Source organism: Amia ocellicauda, chromosome 14 (genome assembly GCF_036373705.1).
Source record: "Amia ocellicauda isolate fAmiCal2 chromosome 14, fAmiCal2.hap1, whole genome shotgun sequence".
NCBI classification, from domain to species: Eukaryota; Metazoa; Chordata; class Actinopteri; order Amiiformes; family Amiidae; genus Amia; species Amia ocellicauda.
The window spans coordinates 16,215,775-16,236,662 of record NC_089863.1 but is presented as its reverse complement, the minus strand read 5'-3'; positions in this window follow the sequence as shown (position 1 = coordinate 16,236,662).

Genomic DNA, 20,888 nt, shown 5'->3' with positions numbered 1-20,888 from the left:
TGGTTATTGTAAACACCATTAACCAACGAGTGGCAAAAAAGCTAAGAAAAAATAAAGCTACATCACACCCAAAGTAGGTCTGCCTGTAAAATATAAGGCATTTAATCAATACACAGCAAGAACAAAACAAAACATATAAATACTGAAACAAATCTCCCTTCTTAAACACCTTAAAGAGCTTGAAATGTTATTGACCTGTTTATAAAATTATTATGTAATTTAGTTGCTCTCTGGTAGGGGATTGCAATCTCTTAAAACAAATACATAAAATAAACATATAACTTCACATTGTCAAATACAATAATTATTAAGCAGCAAATTAATTTGAAAGCACTGCTACCAATAATTTTTTTATAACATTATTTTAGTTAGACACCATTTCGTTATTTATTTTATAATACAAGATACATAATATAGATACATAATACAGATACATAATATACACAATTGTTTGATTTGTCATTTATTTGTTGTTTTGCTCTCTTCTGCAAGGAGGAGTTGTCTACAGTGATGCACAAGTCATGGGGGCGTTGCCTAGAGGTGCTCACATTAGGACGGCAGCATTAACACTGCAGTAAGGATGGCTCTAAGTCATTGCAGGGTCATCTCTTCTGCAGGCTGTTTTAGGTCAGCACTGAGCCGTCCTAAACATGACCATTGTGTACGTAGTGTTAAGATTTTTCCAAGATACATTTTTTGATGAGTTGATATTTTTCAAAACACAAACAACAGCGATTCTTAACAGCAACGCACATGCATTATACTGAACAGCAGCAAGAAGAAGAAATATACTAACATACATCAATGTTAATACTTATGAAAAAAGAGACCCATTTATCTTTTTCTGGAACCCTTCAGATTGCACAACACAAATAGAGTGAACAACATCTATCCACAGCTGAAAACAATCAGAGGATGTGTTTGGTCAATTGAACACAGTCATTATTTAAACACTTTATTAAACTAGTTAAACTAGAACAAAAGCAAAATTATCATTCAATCAGACACAAATTGGGGGGAGAGGAGCAGTGATTCTGTCTCTGCTCTACCCAGAGCCATCTGCCTCAGCTCAGTTCCACCAAAGTTAATCTGTACAAGCTGTTCCAAGACATCGATGATGAATGCCTATAGATTAACAAATCAACAATGAATGTAGCGAAGTAACAACAGTGTCAAATGAGGGGTGTGAACAGTTTTGTGTACAACTGCTTCGACAGTATAACGTTTCACAATGCAGCCCTGTAATAGCCGACCAATAAGAAAAAAATGCTCATCATACAGATTCTCAGCACAAAAAGGAAAAACTTCAAGCCCTGAGCTATTTTGCTGGCAGTGCAGAATATGACATCTATCTGTATCTCCTAAGATAGTGGTTCCCAAAACAGTCCTGGAGAGCCCCATGCCCTGCTGGTTTTCATTACAACTGAGCTCTTATTTACTTAATTGAATCCTTAATTGATGTAACAATGCAATATAAGGCTCAATTATGTATATAAGAGCTCGGTTGGAACTAAATCCAACAGAGCAGCGGAGTCTCCAGTACCAGTTTGGGAACCACTGTTGTTCCTGGTTCTATAATGAAATGCTGGAAAAAGTCAGTCTCACACATTGTGTTTTTAAACCTGTGGGACTTACTCATTGCAAAACCTTACTTAGTAAACATGATCGTTGCTTTTTTATTCTTTACCACAGATGTTACACATAAACTTGCACAACAAACACTGTGGCAAATTATGCTATGTAGTTTCCTACCTATGTAGTGTCCACCCTGTCTCAATGCTGGCTCCCCGTGCGTCTGTTCCTCTGCCTTGTGATTTTGCAATGTTATGAAAGAAGGCAGATACACCCCAGATGCAAATTACAGATTTACCTAACTTGGAGAAAAAAGTCTTAATTTAATTAATTAAGTTATTCAGTTATCTATACAAAGATAGTTGTATTTATTTAGATTCTATATATATATATATAGATTGGCTGGGAATCATAAGTAAAAAAACCTGTTCTCAGTGCAGTGAGTGTGTGGGTGTGAGTGCAGTCTTCTGACAGACTGGCATCTTGCCCAGTGCCTCCTGGGAGAGGCTGCAGCTCACTGCCACCCTGTACTGGATGATGGGGTTATTGATGGATGGATGGATGACACAAAGGGGAAACACCTTACTAATTTTAAAATTTATTAAAAATAAAAGTGCGTATTTATTTTGTTGTTCATTCCTGGGTGAATAGTTTTACCATAGTTATAAGTTATAAACACATATCCAATTTATAGTGTATTAGTGCTGCTATTAGTACATAGATAGATACATAGATAGATAAAGATAATTTACAGTATATGTTGTATTTTGTTATGATCAGGTAGCGAAAAGCTGCAGCTGCACAGGTGGGCTTGCCCAGTATTTCAATATACAAAGACACAGACAATCACGTGCTCAGGCTAGGCCATATTCAAATGACACAGCTTTCACTAGGGAGACAAATCACTGAGCCCTTCAAAGCACAATCTTAAACAGATATTGCCCATTTATTCTGTGATGTATGGCAAACCAAATTATCATTTAGAGATATCTCTAAATGCATTTCAAGATATCTACAAATATTTCAAGATATCTCTAAATCATTAAAAAATATATTTAAATGTTTTAGAGATATCTGCAAACCATTTAGATATATCTAAATAAGGTGTATTTTAAAGATATCTCTAAATGATTTGAAGATATCTCTAAATGAGTTACAAAATATAATATACACAACTGTTTTGTATTATTTATAATAATGTATGTTTTAATTGATACATTAATTTGAAACTATAACCCCAATAATTCAGTTTTATACATTTAGTCACTACAGCTGGCAGCGACGGCTGCAGGCTACTTCAAATAGGTTTCATGCAGCGGCGGAACTCTAAGCACACAGGGCACTCTCGTGCCCCCCCCTCCCGGCCCCCACCACCCCTCTTAAAGCCCACAACTGCGGGTCCTCCAGGTATTTTATATGTATATGTATATATATATATATATATATATATATATATATATATATATATAATGAGTTGCCAGTGTTAAAAACACACTGTAAGCTCACTACATAAAGGAAAATACACATCACATTTACCAACCTAACTTAACAGTAGATAGTTGGCTAGTTATTAGAGTCTAAACCAGACACAGAGCTTGCCAACTGATAGGATAGGTTACACGTCAATCTAATATTATACGAGACCCGGTCATTATTTTATTGAAAAAACAATTATTCCAGATATATTTTTATGCTGTTTTAGTACAGTATGATGTAAAATACCAAAAGTATTTTAAACAAATTACTAAATAAATGAATAATGATTTTGAAGACCCTGGTCCCGCCCCACCAGCAGTGCAGGTGCAGGTCCCAGGCAAAGGGGCCCCTCAAGGGGGTATAACAACAGACTGTGTATATGGCTTATTTTATAAAATAAGCAACAACAGCTCACATCAGTACCAGGATTTTATGAAATCATACAGTATATATATATATATATATATATATATATATATATATATATATATATATATATATATATATATATATATATATATATATATATATAATTATTTTACTGTTTAATCATATTTCTTATTTGGTATATAATTGGGAATATATATATATATATATATATATATATATATATATATATATATATATATATATATATATATATATATACATATATATTTTGTATTGCACTTATGTTGTAAGTCACCCTGGATAAGGGCGTCTGCCAAGAAAGAAAAATAATAATACAATAATAATAATAATACACCGATCAGCCATAACATTATGACCACCTGCCTAATATTGTGTAGGTCCCCCTTTTGCCGCTAAAACAGCCCTGACCCATCGAGGCATGGACTCCACTAGACCTCTGAAGGTGTGCTGTGGTATCTGGCACCAAGCCGTTAGCAGCAGATCCTTTAAGTCCTGTAAGTTGTGAGGTGGGGCCTCCATGGATCGGACTTGTTTGTCCAGCACATCCCACAGGTGCTCGATTGGATTGAGATCTGTGGAATTTGGAGGCCAAGTCAACACCTTGAACTTGTGATTCATCAGACCAGGCCACCTTCTTCCATTGCTCCGTGGTCCAGTTCTGATGCTCACGTGCCCATTGTAGGTGCTTTTGGCAGTGGACAGGGGTCAGCATGGGCACCCTGACTGGTCTGCGGCTACGCAGCCCCCTACGCAACAAACTGCGATGCACTGTGTGTTCTGACACCTTTCTATCAGAACCAGTAGCTCATCTGTTGGATCGGACCACACGGGCCAGCCTTCGCTCCCCACGTGCATCAATGAGCCTTGGCCGCCCATGACCCTGTCGCTGGTTCACCTCTTTTCCTTCCTTGGACCACTTTTGATAGGTACTGACCACTGCAAATCGGGAACACCCCACAAGAGCTGCAGTTTTGGAGATGCTCCCTGGGTGAACATGAGGGGGATTAAGTGAATAGGAAGTCATTTCGCAGCATCAGATGTTCAGGTATTTGATCATATAGTATTTGATCTGACATGTAGGCTAGCCTACATTATTTTGGTTTTAAAATTTCTACTTATATTCAAGACAATTAAAGACACATTAGGTGGTGAGCCACGACAAAGAGTGGATTCCCGAAATATGCGTGAATTATGCCCTCCTCAAGTTTTCACTATCTCTGCCTTTTTCTGTTTGCTGTGAACACATGAATAGGCTATTATAACTGTAGGCTATACACCACATCTGTACTGTGTATTAATGATGAGTATTATTAATACACACCACTTGATAGAATATTTTTATATTTCATCCGGACTTCCGGACAAGGTGCGCTTTCCACTGGGGCTGCAGTAGATCTTAATTTATTAACAGTAACGGGTCAATTTCAGAGATGTAGCCCATGTGTAGGCTATAACTGAATTATCCTAATTGTTTTCACATATTTAGATACTGTTTTACGTGTCCTTACATCTCAATCATATTACAAATAAAAGAAGAGTCCGTAAGACAAAATAGAGAATATATAACAAGAACACTGTTCTTACGAATTTACTGTTGGCTACTAAGCCTCCCTGGCTTTGTTGGCCACCGCGGTGTTAGATTTAGCCACTAACCTTCTTTAAACCCCTCATATCCTGACATTAACAATGTGCATTGCTCTGGGACAGTCCAGCGCACAGACATGTGCACAAACTGAGCCTGCGCAGCCAGACACGCCTCTTTCATGCAAACACACACAAACTCCAGTTAAGTTCACACCGAGTCAACTAACTGACATCTTAACCACCGTCGTAGTACTGTTTAACACCAGTTTAGGCAATCAGAGTTTGTCAACTCTGACTTTCCTTGATAACCCCGAGTTAAATCTGAGTAAGTTAAACTCCCTTCATAGTACACCCCTCTGGTCTCTGATCGATTTACATTTAACATGTTGCCTCTTGACCACTTGCTGGAGGCATGGATGTTAAAGCTTTATAAGCACAGGTCATCATTAATTTTCTGGTGATGTTATCTGGGTGGCTGTTTTTGACTGCTGTTCACCTTATTACAATGTGCTACTGAATTCCTCACTCTTACTGATGCCTATGGTCGCTTCGCTTAGGCCGCATGCATAGTAAAGTAATGTTGATGGTGGGGGTATCTGTCTCCCAGGCAATTACAAAGGGATTTATTCAATCTGGGCACTGCAGAGAAGCAGCAGATATTGGAGAGACTTTTCTCCAATATCCTGATGGGCTGTCAGTTAATGCCCTTCCTATGGAGTGGGTTTCTACTGAAATGCATAATTTACTCTCTGCCACAAAGTGCAATGCAGGGTTTTGGTTACACAAGTCAGGCTGTAAAAAACTAGGGATGTGGCCGAATAGTCATAAGTCTGGTTGCTCTCCTCTGAACTGCCTCTAGAGCAGCGTAAATAGTGGCCCTACTACACAAGTGTGCTAGACTGAGCAAGCCGTACAACAAGTTGTGTAAACTGGCATCGCCCACTTATGATAATGATTTGGTCCTCAGATCATGAATAATACAGATCCTTTTATTGCATTGTGACTGGATGCTACATCATTCTTTTCAAACTGCTGACAAACACCCAAATGTGTCAGACTATTTATTTCTTGACAAACCGCTCGACAGAAGCCACGACTGAAATGTGTGCAGTCGGGTGTCTTTCTGCCAGAATATAGATTTCATGTTTAATTAGAACATGAGAACATAAGACAGTTTACAAAGGAGAGGAGGCCATTCGACACATTGTGCTCGGTTGGTGTCCATTAATAACTGAGTGATCCAAGGATCCTATCCAGTCTATTTTTAAATGTTCCCAAATTTTCAGCTTCAGCCACATCTCTGGGGAGTTTGTTCCAGATTGTGACGCCTCTCTGTATGAAGAAGTGTCTCCTGTTTTCTGTCTTGAATGCCTTGAAGCCCAATTTCCATTTGTGTCCCCGGGTGCGTGTGTCCCTGCTGATCTGGAATAAATAAATTCAAGCATTTGTTAAAGGTGGCCAGTATCGTAAAAAAAAAAAAAAAAAGTTAGATTTTATTTTAAAGCCTGTCCGGTTGATTGGCTCTCTGTGTAGCCCTAATTAAGATTGAAATGAGGGTGGGATTTGTTATTTCTTATCTGTGATACAGCTGTTATGTTACCCACCTAAAAGCCAGACACCCTTCTGCAACACTAGCAATGACAGAAAAGGAAAGAGAAGCAACAAACAAATATTATTAAGCTACATACAACTGTTGCTGTAAAACTGACCAGTGGGTGTGTTATATATATATAATTTGTTGGAAAATGTATTTTGTGTTGTGCAAATTAGTGCATATTTAATGAGGGTCTGCCTCATTTGCATATGAACATAATATTTTATCTTTTTAACTTGCAATTTAAAGAAATCTTGTATTTATGTATACTTTAAACCTCTGAAGATTAATTTGTAGTATGAGTAAAGGAAAAAAAAATTACTGTGGTGTCTGGCCTTGTCACGTAGAAATATTTTGCATTTAATGTATGTTACATTTTGAATTGGGGGGGGGCGACTATTGAAATAGTTGTGGACAACAGCTGTGGAATTATAGTCAAAATATTTGTCAAGCACATCCATAAAAGGAAAAACAAAATAACTTTGTATCATGCCCTTTTGTGACAGAATCTGCAAAATAAATTTGGTTACTTCCTGTCCTGGAAAAACAAAACAGGCCTCTGAAGAGTTGATTCCAATGCAAAATACTGTTCAGAGCAGGCAGAAGTCTCCAGTTTCACCAGTGGCTTGCCTGCCCTCCATTAACCTGCACATTTATTGACCTTTCTTGAGTGCAATCTGTGGTTTTAACCCATTCAAAGTCTGCAATGCTGTGACAAATGGTCTACAAGTAGTTTAGGCTTATACACACGCCCAACATTCAGAGCACAGTGTCACGCTGCATGGGGCTTGGGAACAGGGGACCCAGTTGCAGTGCATGATTGTGGGATGGTCAGACAGGAGTGGTTCGGGTGTTGTCAGATCAGGGCAATACAGGGCTGGGCATAGATGTGGTCTTGGTCATCGGCAGTGGTCAGGCGATCAGGCAAACAGAGCAAGCACGGGAGAGACAGAGTCGTGGTCGGGAAGACAGGCAAGGGGTCACGGAAACCAGGAAATCCAAGGCACGAGGAAACAAGGCTACAAGGAGAGGGCACAAGGAGAAAGCTCAGGATTGCAGGGTGACTGACAAAACTTCGCCACAACTGACAAAAGTGAGGGGATTATAAAGGGAACAGGAAACTAGGTAGGGAGGTGCAGGGCAAATGGGAACAGAGGGTGGAAGCAAGAGTGCACAAGGGTGTTGAGGAATGTTAATAGGATGATTGCTAGGAGAGTGCTAGGAATGGCAGGGAAATGGCAGCTCTAGCGGGGATAGAGGGTGAGTGCTAGGGAGCCATGACACTCAGAGGAAGTACACAAGATATGCAGTTGTGAATCCAATGATATTCTTACATTCATCAATTAGGAACCTCATCAGGATATTATTGTAAAATTGTAACCATTGTAATTATCCATCTATAACAGGAGGTAGGTTCCCTCCTATTATGATCTTTGGAAATCTAAAAGAAAATGTAAAAAACACTGCTAAGGTTTTTAAGCACTTCAATTTGAAAGCATAAACAGAGAGCGCATTGTAACGCAGTGTTGATGATGAAAGGCATGTCAGCCTTGTGTTTGAAGCATTTTAGAGTTAGGTTTTTCTTGTGACAGGGTTTAAATGGGGGTCTCAGTGAATGAAGAGGCTGGGAAGCCCTGCTCTGACCCACACTGATAATCCTCCTTTGTTTTTCCCAACAGGGCCCAAGCGGATTCAATGGAGAAGGTGGGACTTACTGCCCTTGTGCTTGCTGGTAATTTTCCATTGTTTCCTGTTATGTCTTGTCTATGAGTGCATGTGCTCCATGGAAAACCCTGCATGATCATAGCTGATGTTCACCAGGATTTGCACCTTTCAAAATCTAGGCTCCAAACCTATTTTAACTGTGTTGCGTGCTGTTGTGATGTCTCGCTTCTGTTTATCGGGTCAAGTCATTTTATTGCTAATGTGTTTTAATCACAGAGGTGCACAGGCAATCTGACCCCGGAGTCTGTGACTCCTTCCCCCGACCGTCCAGAGCACCCGAGCAGATGGTCAGGGATTCGGGAGCCCACCTTTGCTCTCATGTCTTCCATCCACTCGTTCCCTTGGCTGGGCACCTGGTCACTCACCCCCTTCTCTGGTCACCTGTCTTCTCTGACCTGACCTGACCTGACCTGACCTCATGCGCTGCCCAGAGGTGGGTAGATGCTCGGACTCTGGTCTGCTTTCCTCTGCTCTCTGCTGGACCAAACAGTCTTTATCCACCTGGGGGTCAGGGTGCAGTATGTCCCAAAGGAGGGCAGGTGATTGGCTGGGTGATAAAGCAATAATAAACACACACGTGCAAATGGTAAATAAATTAAGTGACAGGTAATTAAACAAAGCAACCCAAGTGTAAGTGGATAATTAAATACATAAAGAATCAAAACACATATAATGTATATTAAAGTGAATACATGAAAATATATATAAAAATAACAAAATAGTGGACAACCCAGCTGTCACCATCAGTGACATCAGGCACATGCACAGGTAAGGCTCAAACTTTCGGCAGCTCCCCCCCCCCCTTCCGGACCACACTTCGGCAGCTTCCTTCAACCCCACCCCCCCTGGAACGCACTTCGGCAGCTACCCGTCCCCCCACGGACCTCACTTCGGCAACCTCACCCCCCCGGACAGGGTGCCATTTTTTCGGCTTGAGCCCCTGTCTCCCAAGATGTCTGTGCACGGCACTGAGTAACATGTATATATCTGGTTCAACTTAAAAACGTAAGTTCATTTGCTGCCTTAAAGTTGTAAGTAAAATCAAACTGGATTTACCAAATTACCAATAATTTTGATTGCTCACTGTAAGTCGACATGACTGTATAGAACTTGCTGTTAACATTAACATGCATTCTGTTCACTTGTCCCAATTAGTGGTTTCAGCTTACTTATTTTAGTGAAAGGAAGTGTTGACATTACTTTTCTAGTTAAGATTACCTAAAAGTATGTACTGTTTTAAATTGCAAATGATAGTTAACAAAACATTTTTTTCAGGGAAAAGTTGCATTTATTTTCTTGCATGAAAAGTATACCAATTTCTTTTCAAGAGATACATACACTTAAATGGACAGTTCCCCAAAAAATAAAAAAGAACAATGAGAAACATTTCTTGAAAGGAACTCTTTCCACATGAGAAACTGAAAAATAATTATTTGAAAAAGGCTATTAATGTTTTCAGTCCTTTTCTTCATTGCATACATTTGTGTATGATTCTATGCATTCAACTTAATACGTATGTTAATTATACTTAACTGTATAAAAAAAGAACAATGAGAAACATTTATTGAAAGGTATGGTTCTATATATTTACAATTTATACCTCAGGAGTTTGTTTCTTTATCCATGTACTCGGGCAGAGGCTTGGTCTTGGTCATCACCACTTTCTGTAGAAACTCAATGGAATACTTCATGGCTTGTGGATACTCGAGATTCACACAGTAGTTGTTTGATTAGTTTCAGACCAGTCTTAGCATCGCTCATTTTGTTTTAAGTTAGCCTAAATTGAAGTTAGCATTGTCTGTAGTTTGCCTAAATTGAAGTCAATTCAGCTCAGCTGCTGAGTTGGTGAAAGTAAACAGGTTGTAGAAGGGAGATTTTGTCTAGGACTAGCAGGAATTCTGTTGCAGGAGGAGCCAGGTGTGGCCAGTAAGTTGTGAATTAGGGGTAGGTAGACAAAAGCTACTTAAAGCAGCTGTTGAGAAAGGGCTGTGCTGTGTCTCGGTCACAATAGTTAAGCAGTTGACTAGGCAACAGGAACCAAGGGACCTTTTTAAAAAAAAAAAAAAAAAAAGTAACATTTAGAAGCATGTGGCCACTACAGTGTCAGGTTTGCAGAATGATTGCCTTCCTGGATGAACTCATCCAAGAAGGTTTCATTTGTGAACGTTGTCAACAGGTTGAAATCCTAGAGATCAAGGTTCGTGATCTTGAGACTCAGCTTGTTGATCTGCGCTGTATTAGGGATATAGAAGAATTGGTCAATCAGCCCATGAGAGAGATGGTGTGCACGCCAAAACCTAGGAGAGTTGAGCCCTCAGAGCAGGACAGTGTAGAGAACTGCTGGGTTACAGTAGGTCGTAACCGCAGAACAGGGCTTGCACAACCCCAAGAGACACCCCAAGAGCTAGAATTGTCCAACTGCTGGACACCAAGTTGGACAGTGACAGCTCAGAGGGTGATGGGGGTGCAGTTGAGCACCAGAGCACCATGGTGCCCACTCCCCCCCATAACAAGGAGGTAGTTATAGTAGGAGACTCAATTCTTAGAGGTGTAGATCACACAGTGTGTTCTAGTGACGAGGAGACCCGCATGGTATCTTGCCTGCCTGGTGCTCAGGTTGCAGATCTCCCTAAACTAGTAGACGGGCTACTGGCCAAAGCCAGGGGAATCCACTGGTCATAGTCCACATTGGAACCAATGACATAGGAAAAGGTAGGACAGAGGTTCTGCAAGACAAATTTAAAGAGTTAGAAACAAAACTAAACAGCAGAACCTCCACGGTAGTTTTCTCCTAAATACTTCCGGTACCACGTGCCAGGCCAGGGAGACAGGCAGAGATTACAAAGTTTAACACGTGGTTGAAATCTTGATGTAGGTAAGAGGGGTTTAGGTTTATGGAGCATTGGTCTTTCTTCTGGGATAGATGGGACCTGTACAAACCTGTACAATGGTCTACATCTAAACAGAAGGGGGGCTAATGCATTGGGAGAGCGTATGTGCAGAGAAATTGAGAATCATTTAAACTAGGGACCAGGGGGGCAGGGAGCTCTGACAATGGGAGATGTTCCTCTAAGGAAAGAAAACAAAGGGAACCCACTAGTAGGAAAGTCCTGAAATGCCAGGAGTATAAGGAACAAGATGTTGGACTTAGAAGCCACAGTGCTGGCATGTGACTATGATGTTGTAGGAGTGACAGAAACATGGCTTACAGAAAATGATGGGGATGAATAAAAGTTGAGAGGATACACACAGTTTAGGAGAGACAGGCAAAATTGAAGAGGTGGTGGGGTAGCATTATATGTGAAAAATGACATTGAGGCAGAAGAACTAAAATTAGATCCCAGTAACAGAACAGAATCCTTGTGGGTGACACTTTTGGACAAGAGATGTGGAGGATTAGTGGTAGGAGTGTGTTACAGACCACCCAATTCAGATATTCAGCTAGATGATGCATTGTACAGTGTAATCAGGACTGCATGTAGCAAGGATGTGGCTGTTATAATGGGGGATTTCAATTTCCCAAACATAGACTGGGAAAGCCCAGTGGGAACTACAGAAGCAGAAATAGAAATGGTTGAGATGGTAAATGACTGCTTTCATACTCAATTTGTTAGGGAACCAACCAGGGAGAGGGCATGTATTGACTTGATATTTTCAAATGACCAAGATAGAGTCAGAGGGACACTAGTTAGAGAACCAATGGCAAATTGTGATCACAACATGGATAGCTTTGAGGCACTCTTTCAGAAAACAAGGCCTAAGTCTAAAACAATGGTCTACAATTTCAGAAAAGCAAACCTTGAAGGTATGAGGCAGCACTTAGAAGAGGTAGACTGGAGCACACTGGATACAGATTCAGTTGAAAATGGATGGTTATATTTTAAGAATATACTACTTGAGGCTCAGGAGAAATCTGTACCTTATGTTCTTAGTAGATAATGCCCATAAGCATGGCAAAGCTGCACTGCACATCTTTGATGTTGTGTAGCACAATGGTCTCCTCGACCACAACTGCCCAATTGAAGACCTTGAAAGGCATCCTGTTCTGCACCAGTAGGCCAACTTGCATCCTCTTCATTGCTGCATCCAGTGTCTCACCATGAGCCATGAAAAGCAGAAATAATAGTGTTACCGTTTTTGTCTTCTACAAGTACATGCTCTACAAGGCTAATTCAAATTTCATCCATCATAATCCTCAACAGTAGAGCAGGGAAGTCACACCCCCAATTTGTTCACCGGCTATAATTTCACAGTCTGTGAACATCCGGTGCTCAAATTGTGCATCAGATGTTCGCAAACTGCCCTTTTTGAATGTTCTGGGAACAGCCGGTGCACAAATGGGGCATGTGACTTCCATGTTCTATAGAGAGGCAAATGAACTTGTTACTGTCAGTATACAACCTATTGGACATAGCAGTTATTCTACCCAAGACTACACAATGATAATGACTTTGCGGTTGAAGTCATTACAAAAAATAACAAAAAAACTGTCAGATTCTTTAGCATATCTCCCAGAACATTTATGTTAAAATGTATATACACAACCATAGTTTTTCATTACAGAAATAAATATGGTCTTACATCACACATCCTGATGACGTCTGATGGATCTTCAGATATGTAGTGTGGCAGACCAAGTAAAGCAGCAAGTAAAGTCCTTCTCCTCTCATTTGTGTCCTACAACACAAATAAATATACAGTGAGATGAAAATGTTATAGCAAACATAACAAATAGTGACTCATGTTACATTCATCAGGTCTTCCACTTACATCTTGCTCAAGGCAGTCCAAAATGTCTTTAAGTACCTGCTTCTTTCCAGATTTGTACAGCTCCAACAGTCTTGGGACCAGGCCATTAAGTCCATCGAGAAAAGTTTCAAGAAGGTCTGTGGTGACGACTCTTTTGAACTGCGCCCTATTCTGAGGAGTCACAGACAGATAGTAAATTCTAACATAACACTTTTGAATAGGAAACACAGTTTACAGTGTCTGACACACAACATGCTCTCTATCTCTTTGTGGAATTAATGTACAATTGTGTAACTGATTACCTGTCTCTCATGGAACAGAGCTGGCCATCTGGAAATTACCTGATGAGTGACTGATCTCCAATAATTTATTTTCTGCGCTGGGAAAATGTAGCTGTGATCAGGTCTTCTACCAGCTGGTGATCAGGGTCTTTTTTCAGCATTTTCACTTCCATCATCTTCTGCTTTCCCTCCAGTTTGTCTTATCAGAGAATTTAAAAGGAAAGCCTTGTATTTCACTATTAAGCTCATCTAATGTGAAATATGTCTTAGAAATTACATCTGCAAGGCACAGACACGTAATTCTATGGGTTCAATGCCTTCCAGCACATCAAGTAAGAAATCAGGTGGAAAGCCCTTGCATGTGTCAAAACCTGTCAGTCTGTTAAGAGGACAGTCTCTTTTCACACTATTAACATACTTTCCAATGCTCTAAAACTGAATGTTACAGTGCTGCAGTATAATCTTGCTAGTTGTGTGTCTCTTTAGTGACTTAGGAGGAGTAAGCTGAACTCATTCCCTATCCTACATCATTCCTTTTCAGACGTGGGAGAGTTAATCCTGGTGAGGGAGAACAAGGCGTGGGAGGAGGCTCTGGATCACTGCCACTCTCACTACACTGACCTCACCAGCATCGTCTCAGAGAAGGAGCACAACCTCACAGCACTGACGGCCGCAGACGCCCAACCCCCCACATCTGGCTGGGCCTGAGGCAGAGTTTCATAACCCATTCCTGGTTCTGGGTGAACATGGAGGTCCTGGGGTACCAAAAGTGGGTCCAGGGAGGGCAGCCCCAGTGCCCCCAGTCCAGCTACTGTGGAGATTACAATACTACTGAGGACCACGCCTGGACTGACTGGCCCTGCGAGGAGAGGCTCAACTTCATCTGCTACAGACGTATGACCATCCCCAGCTACTGATTTCAGCAAAGCCCTTTTCGGATTATATACTTTGCACTTAAAATTAAAAGGTTCATATAAAACCATCAACATATTTTTCTTTGATTAAATTGTTCTAAAAATAAGATCCTCTTAAAACAAAGTAATTTTGAAATTATATTGTTAGGCTATGTCAATCCTTTATCCTTTGTATTTTTGTATTTTGTATTTTGTATTTTGTATTTTGTATTTTGTATTTTGTCACAGCAGTACAGTGTGTGTGTACGGGCTTCACTTCCCTGACCCTGGGGTTCTGTGTCTCCTCCACAGCTTAGTGTGGATCCAGTGACCCACCGCCACTGCAGCACAGCGGCTGCAGCTCCAGCACCGCTCCACAGCCAGGCTGCATGGGATCACTGCGGGGCTCTGGGAGCAACGTCGAGGTCGCACCCTGCTGTCACTCACTGGAGGAGCATTGTGACACCACACTACTTTGTGACTACTACTACTTTAAATCAAATTGAATACATAGTACACCCTGTAGTAATGCTTAACTCAACAGTAAGGATTGTATTTTTTTAATTAACATGCTTCTGTAGCTGTAATATTGCGTATTGTGCTGCCTGTAGGCCTGTTCTTTCACTACACATTGCATCCAACAAGTCATCCAATTGTTAAGTCAAAACCCCAATTCCAACCCAAATAATCCTTAGCCCTGTTGTGTAAGGTGCAATTTCAGTTAAAGAAGTGAATTTAAGTATCACCTTATCAAGAATCCTGGAATCTTGTAGAACTCAATTTCTGCAATAATTGGACGCAGACACCAATTCCAAAGATATAAAATCTCAAATGTATTAAAAACAAAGATAAAATGTAGCACTACACTAGTTATACAAAGAGGGAAAAACTAATTAAAATTCACTCAAGATCAACAAATCAAAGACAAATCACTTCCGTGACCAAATCAAAGAACATGGAATCGCATATGATGACACACAAAACATTACACAAAATTACAAACACATTGAGTACAATACCGGTTAGTAAGACGAAGGTGAGTTTCTCATTAATATTGTTAGTCGGACATTAAATAACTATGCAGGTTAGTATTACGTATACGTTATACGTATCAGTCTCATTTACGTTTGGGTGCCGAGAAAGATCCTATAATTTCTTGTTACCACAATTCTCCCTAATTGATTACTGTTCAATGATTAAGGATAGGCAGAGCCACCTATAATCTAGTGTCTATTAACATGTGTCAGTTTCAGACTAAACAGTTAAACAGGAATGAGAAATATTTCTCTGTGTTGACAGATTTTATTTCTAAAATTGTCAAAAACAGCACTCATTTATATTTAAGAAAATATGAAATGATATTACACATTCTAAAGTTTATGACTCACAGAATAACATTTCTAATTGATTTCTCAAATGTCATGAATAATAAACTCCAAACTGTTCAACTTATCTGAACTTCGTCGCAGAGAGGCCTCTCTGTCTTCGGGCTCAGATAACAGCACACGGCACGAGGTCCGTATGGTTTGGAACAAAGGCAGTCCGGTTCGGCTTTGTCCAAGAACTTCCACTTCAGTCGATGCACAGGGAAGTTGGGGTTTCACAAAAGTAGAGTCTTTTCCAAACAGATTTTCCACTGGTTTGAAGGCTCCAAGGTTGTGCACAAAATCTTTGCAAGCAGGGTTTCCACCGTAGTTACTTGAAGACAAAGTCTTTGAGGAAAGCAGGGCCCTGTTAGTTTCCGAGGGTCAAGTTTCTTAAGACTCAATAGCTATTTAAATGACTTAACACTTCTGTATTCAGTCGACTTAGTCAATTGTCCAGCTGCATACACTCCACTGATCAGATGGGTACAGCGGGCAGCGCAGGTTCTAAAGTTCTTTACTTAATAAAGTTCTTTAAATAATTCTTCGTACGGCTCAATCTCCTGCTCCCAGTTTAACTCTTCTTAGTTCTCTTCTTAGACTTAGTTGGTTTCCGGTTCTGTTTCTGGCAACAGAGCTACAGGTTGAGCTGTGGCAGCGAGTTACTGGTTCAGGTGAGAGAGAGAGAAAGAGATGCCGTGCACTAGCTTTTATGCCTGTTCAGATCATAGACGATTGGTTCTTGAGTTTGCGAGGTTGGATTTGTGCCAGCCCCCAGTCTCCTATTGGAGGGGGCTCAATTCATGCCTGATGCCAATCCATGCCATCTTTTGGAAATGCCGGTTGGCCCGGGTTCGTAGCTCTGTTTCAGGATTTCGGCTCTCACAAGCTTCAAAGAGTTTTTATTACCTCCAGGCCCTATTCCCCAGACATTTCACAGCAGGGCTTCCAAGACATTTGGCCCATTCTCAGTGCCATCCTCCCAAGACTGCCACTTTGACATATAACATTTCATAGGCCGATGAGCTCAGGAATTCTGGTAACTTTGGGGGAGAGGTCTTCTTTAGATCAGAGCTCCAGCTCAGGGCTAGAATGCTCTATCAAAATACACCCCCCTTTAACGCTACGGCCCTAATGTGATCATTACAGTCTTGTTTTTAGTAAGTCCCTGGGTTTGACAGGTAAGTTTTAGGTCACACAGTAAGACTGGTGTGATTCCTCTTGAATTAATACAAGTAGCAAAGGATTAACACCCGATACTAAATGTGAAAAGTTTTGCTGTGACCACTTGGTGTATACATACAATAAACTGGTAATCTACAACAGCCATACTGTGTCTTTGTCTTTTTCCAAATACATCTTAATGATATTGTAATGAAACCTGTCCTAGTAAGGTTGTGTTCTAACTGGATTGACAGAGTAACGTGTACCTGCCACCTACTATTTGGGCAATAGTAGAACACCATCACAATATCAAACAGCTCAATAAAATCAGTATCCAGTAAATAAGTCAGTCAATTTCATAGTCAAATCATTCTTCATACATTTGTATACATAAATATTATAATCTCCTTACAGCAATCAACCATCATATAAATAAACAAATAAACCATGCAATAAATAAGCACAAACTAAAATAAAGAATCAACAGTCCAACGCATAAATTCTAATATGAAAAAGCAATACAAACACTTGTATTAATGTATTAATGATTCATGTGGCTCAATAAATATAGCCAAGGACCTAGACTTAAACTTGAAATTGTCCACTATCATCCTTAAATTGTCGGAAGGCACTTCCTACCACTTCTAAATCAATACATGATGGTGGGGCAAGTTTGTCATTGGCAAAGTTTCATAAAAAAATAAGCCATTTTGGCCTATAGTGTGAATATATAAAACTGTTAAACTCATAGCAACAGTTTATTAAAATAAGTAAACCGAATCGTGGTAGCTAAAGAAGATGGAAACAAATCAAACTGTCTGATTACAAATCGACAAATTTATTTTCCTCGACAGACGGACTCAGAGATAATTTGCAAATAGCAGGAGAAAAACTATAAGTGGAAATAAGTGTTTTCTGTTGTTCAACATTTAAACCATTTTTTTCCAAGAGATCTTTCTTTCTTTCTTCCAGTCTGGCACTTCTACGAATGAACTGTGGATAGGTTAGTTAAACAACTGCAAACGGGAATGCTGTTATTAATGCAGGACGATATTAATTTTATTTAAACGACAACGACGGCCTCTCTGCGAACAGGCAACTCCCTTTCTCCTTTCTCAAACATTTCGATTTGATTTATTTTCATATTTGGTCACTGTAGCACTTCTGAAACCAAGGTCAATCAACCAAAGCATTCATTTCTGCTGCACAACCTTATTGAACAAAGATGTAAACAGTAGGCTGGAATGCATGCGTTGTATAATTTGTTATTGGTTTGCTGCTTGTTTTAAATTGTATACATTGTTTCTAACTGTTGAATTGACTGGGGGAAGAAATTATTATTATTATTATTATTATTATTATTATTATTATTATTATTAATATTATTATTATTATTATTATTATTATTATTATTATTATTATTATTATTATTATTATTATCTTGTACTATGGAAAATAAACGCTGGTGTCCTACCCTACAAGACATGAACTGAAAGGACTACGCCACATCAATTTACTGAGCTGAGGAACTCCCACACAGGACCTTCAGATCTGAGAACACCAAGTCAGGGAAGTTACAAATTATATTACAATGTATACAGCAAAATACAATAGAGGCAGGCGCAGGGCAAGAAGTCTGTAGCAGTGGGGAAGAACAAATAGACCAGAATAATAATAAGAATAACACTAAGAATAATCAGCGGCCCTGTGAGACCAATCCCTGGTGTGGCATGTCGCAGGCTGTGGAAACGCGGGACAAAACCACACAATATAAGAAAAGAATGGAAGGAATTTCAAACAATCTTCAATATCACACAAGAAATGAAAATGAAAATATAAATAGTGCCCAAATACATGTACATAATAAATAATACGTTTAATTAACCCAAGTTTCACGGTCTGTGACACTTGCACAAACCAGTAATTCAGGTAATGTGTCACTAAACTGAGAAAGGATGAAGACTTGTGGATTATATTTTTTGCTGTGCTTGAGTGTGGATCTAGGGTGCATAGGGTGGGGTGTTGGGGAAGAAGTATCTAATTAAAATGTTTATCATTCTATTTTACTGCCTTAGGTGACCTGTTTTCACGTATGGACTCCTATGACTGATATCGCAATTCTGTCAGGGAAACTGGTGTTTGTTAGATACAGTATTTGCTCTGCCCTGGGGGGCAGGGTTTAACATTACACAAGTTGCATACTTTGCTGGATAGAAGGATGTAACAAAGGGAATGGTTTCCACTCTCTACTCTCTCACTTTGAAAGCTTCTTATAAACCTTTGGTGATCCATACAATTTGGAATAAGGATCTATGCCTTTGTAATAATGATCAGTTTATTCACTAAAATTGTCTTCATAGAACATATGTAACCCCACAGAACTGATACCTGATGAAACTTAGTCCTAACCCAATGTGTGAACTGAGGTTCCACGCGGTTGAATTTTCATAAGAAACGCATACCATGCTCTGCAAGAGTATTTTTGCTAAATGATAACTCCTCCCTTTACTTGTCCCTTGACTTGACTTGTCCATGCTGCTCTTACTGCAGCAAAAAGGATATTAGCACTCCTCTGGCAACCTCCACACTCTCTGCTCTGGCCTCATTGGATCTGCGTTTTGTTGTATATTGGGGTGGTACTTTATTTGTATTTTTAATTTCCATAAATAGTTTATATTACTTTATTTTTTTATATTGTTCATCCTTTTGGTTATCATGTAATTATTAGTGTGTATTTACTACTTTATTGATGTTAGTAGTAATGCAGTCAACGCACGTAATCTGATGGCTGTACTGCACAGAGTTTAACTTTGACCTTTAACTGGGAGGACTTTATCATGATTTTCATACATACACATCAGTGAAGCCGATTCAAGAAACCATTCTTTCTCTTGTTGCTGTTGTTTTGTTGTTGTTGTTGTATTTTAAATACATGGGTTTCTGGAGGACACATGTTAAGAAACTCTGTAATTTATACCAGTCAAATGCAGTCTGGATTTGCATATGGTATAACAAGCCTCCCTGTAACCTTGAGGAGAACAGCTGGGAGTCTGCAGGGCCAGGGCTGGAGGGATTGACACTACACTACATTGAAGAGGAAGGGACCCCATCTCACTGAGTATAAGCAGGGTCGTTTACTCCACGTTGTCACTGCAGAGTTTCTTTCTTTGCCATTCTTATCGCTTGGCGGTGAACCTGGAAACCAACCAGTGGGACCAACTTCCAGGCCTGGCCCTAGGATTATAGGTGTGTTTGTCAGTGCTCAGAGTTCTGATTGATAAAGAACATTTCTTTCCCTGTGTGTCTGTGTAAATAAGGCCACTGTCTCGCTGTCTTACTGTGTAATGGTACTGTGCTATAATTCCCACCCTGATAACTAGAATAACAGAGTTTGATAAGAACCAGTTTTCACTAGGGATGATACATCCCCCTTATATTACACATTACGTATGCATTAATTTTCCCTGGTTTAGCTAATAATGGGTCTTCCTGAGTAGTTGTCAAGCAGAAACCGAGAATCTGCTCATCACAGGACAGACATGTGGGACTTCTTTAAGACATGAGCTTGCCTCTCAAACACCTCTACCATGCAGCTGCTGGTAATTAATTTGTCTTGATTGAAAATACATCTCTCTCCATTATTTGGACTCTTTTGCAGAGCTCCATGGCAAGCTCCATTTAGAAACACCACCTCATATGGTGACTAGACCCTAGCCTGGCATGGCCTGGCCTGAATGTGTGATTAGCTGTGGTTTTACCTATGCAAATACTGCCTGAGTCTCACTGTGGAACTGCTGTTCTGTAAAGGCACTTGATAGAGAATGATTTAGAAACCTTGATGGAGACTATGATTTCTTAGTGACACACAATCCACACGTTGTTTTACTTGCAACTTCTCCAACTTGTAAATAGTTCTGTTGGACTCTGATGTGTGGTCCTGCTGCCCTGTGTGACCAGAACCCGCTGGGTGAAGTCTGTTCAAGCCGGCTGTGTCAGTTAAAGCCTGTCACAGCCTCTCTCCCTCTCCCCTGTGTTTCCCTGTTCAGCCTGTAGTCATTAGGATAGCTTATAGGCT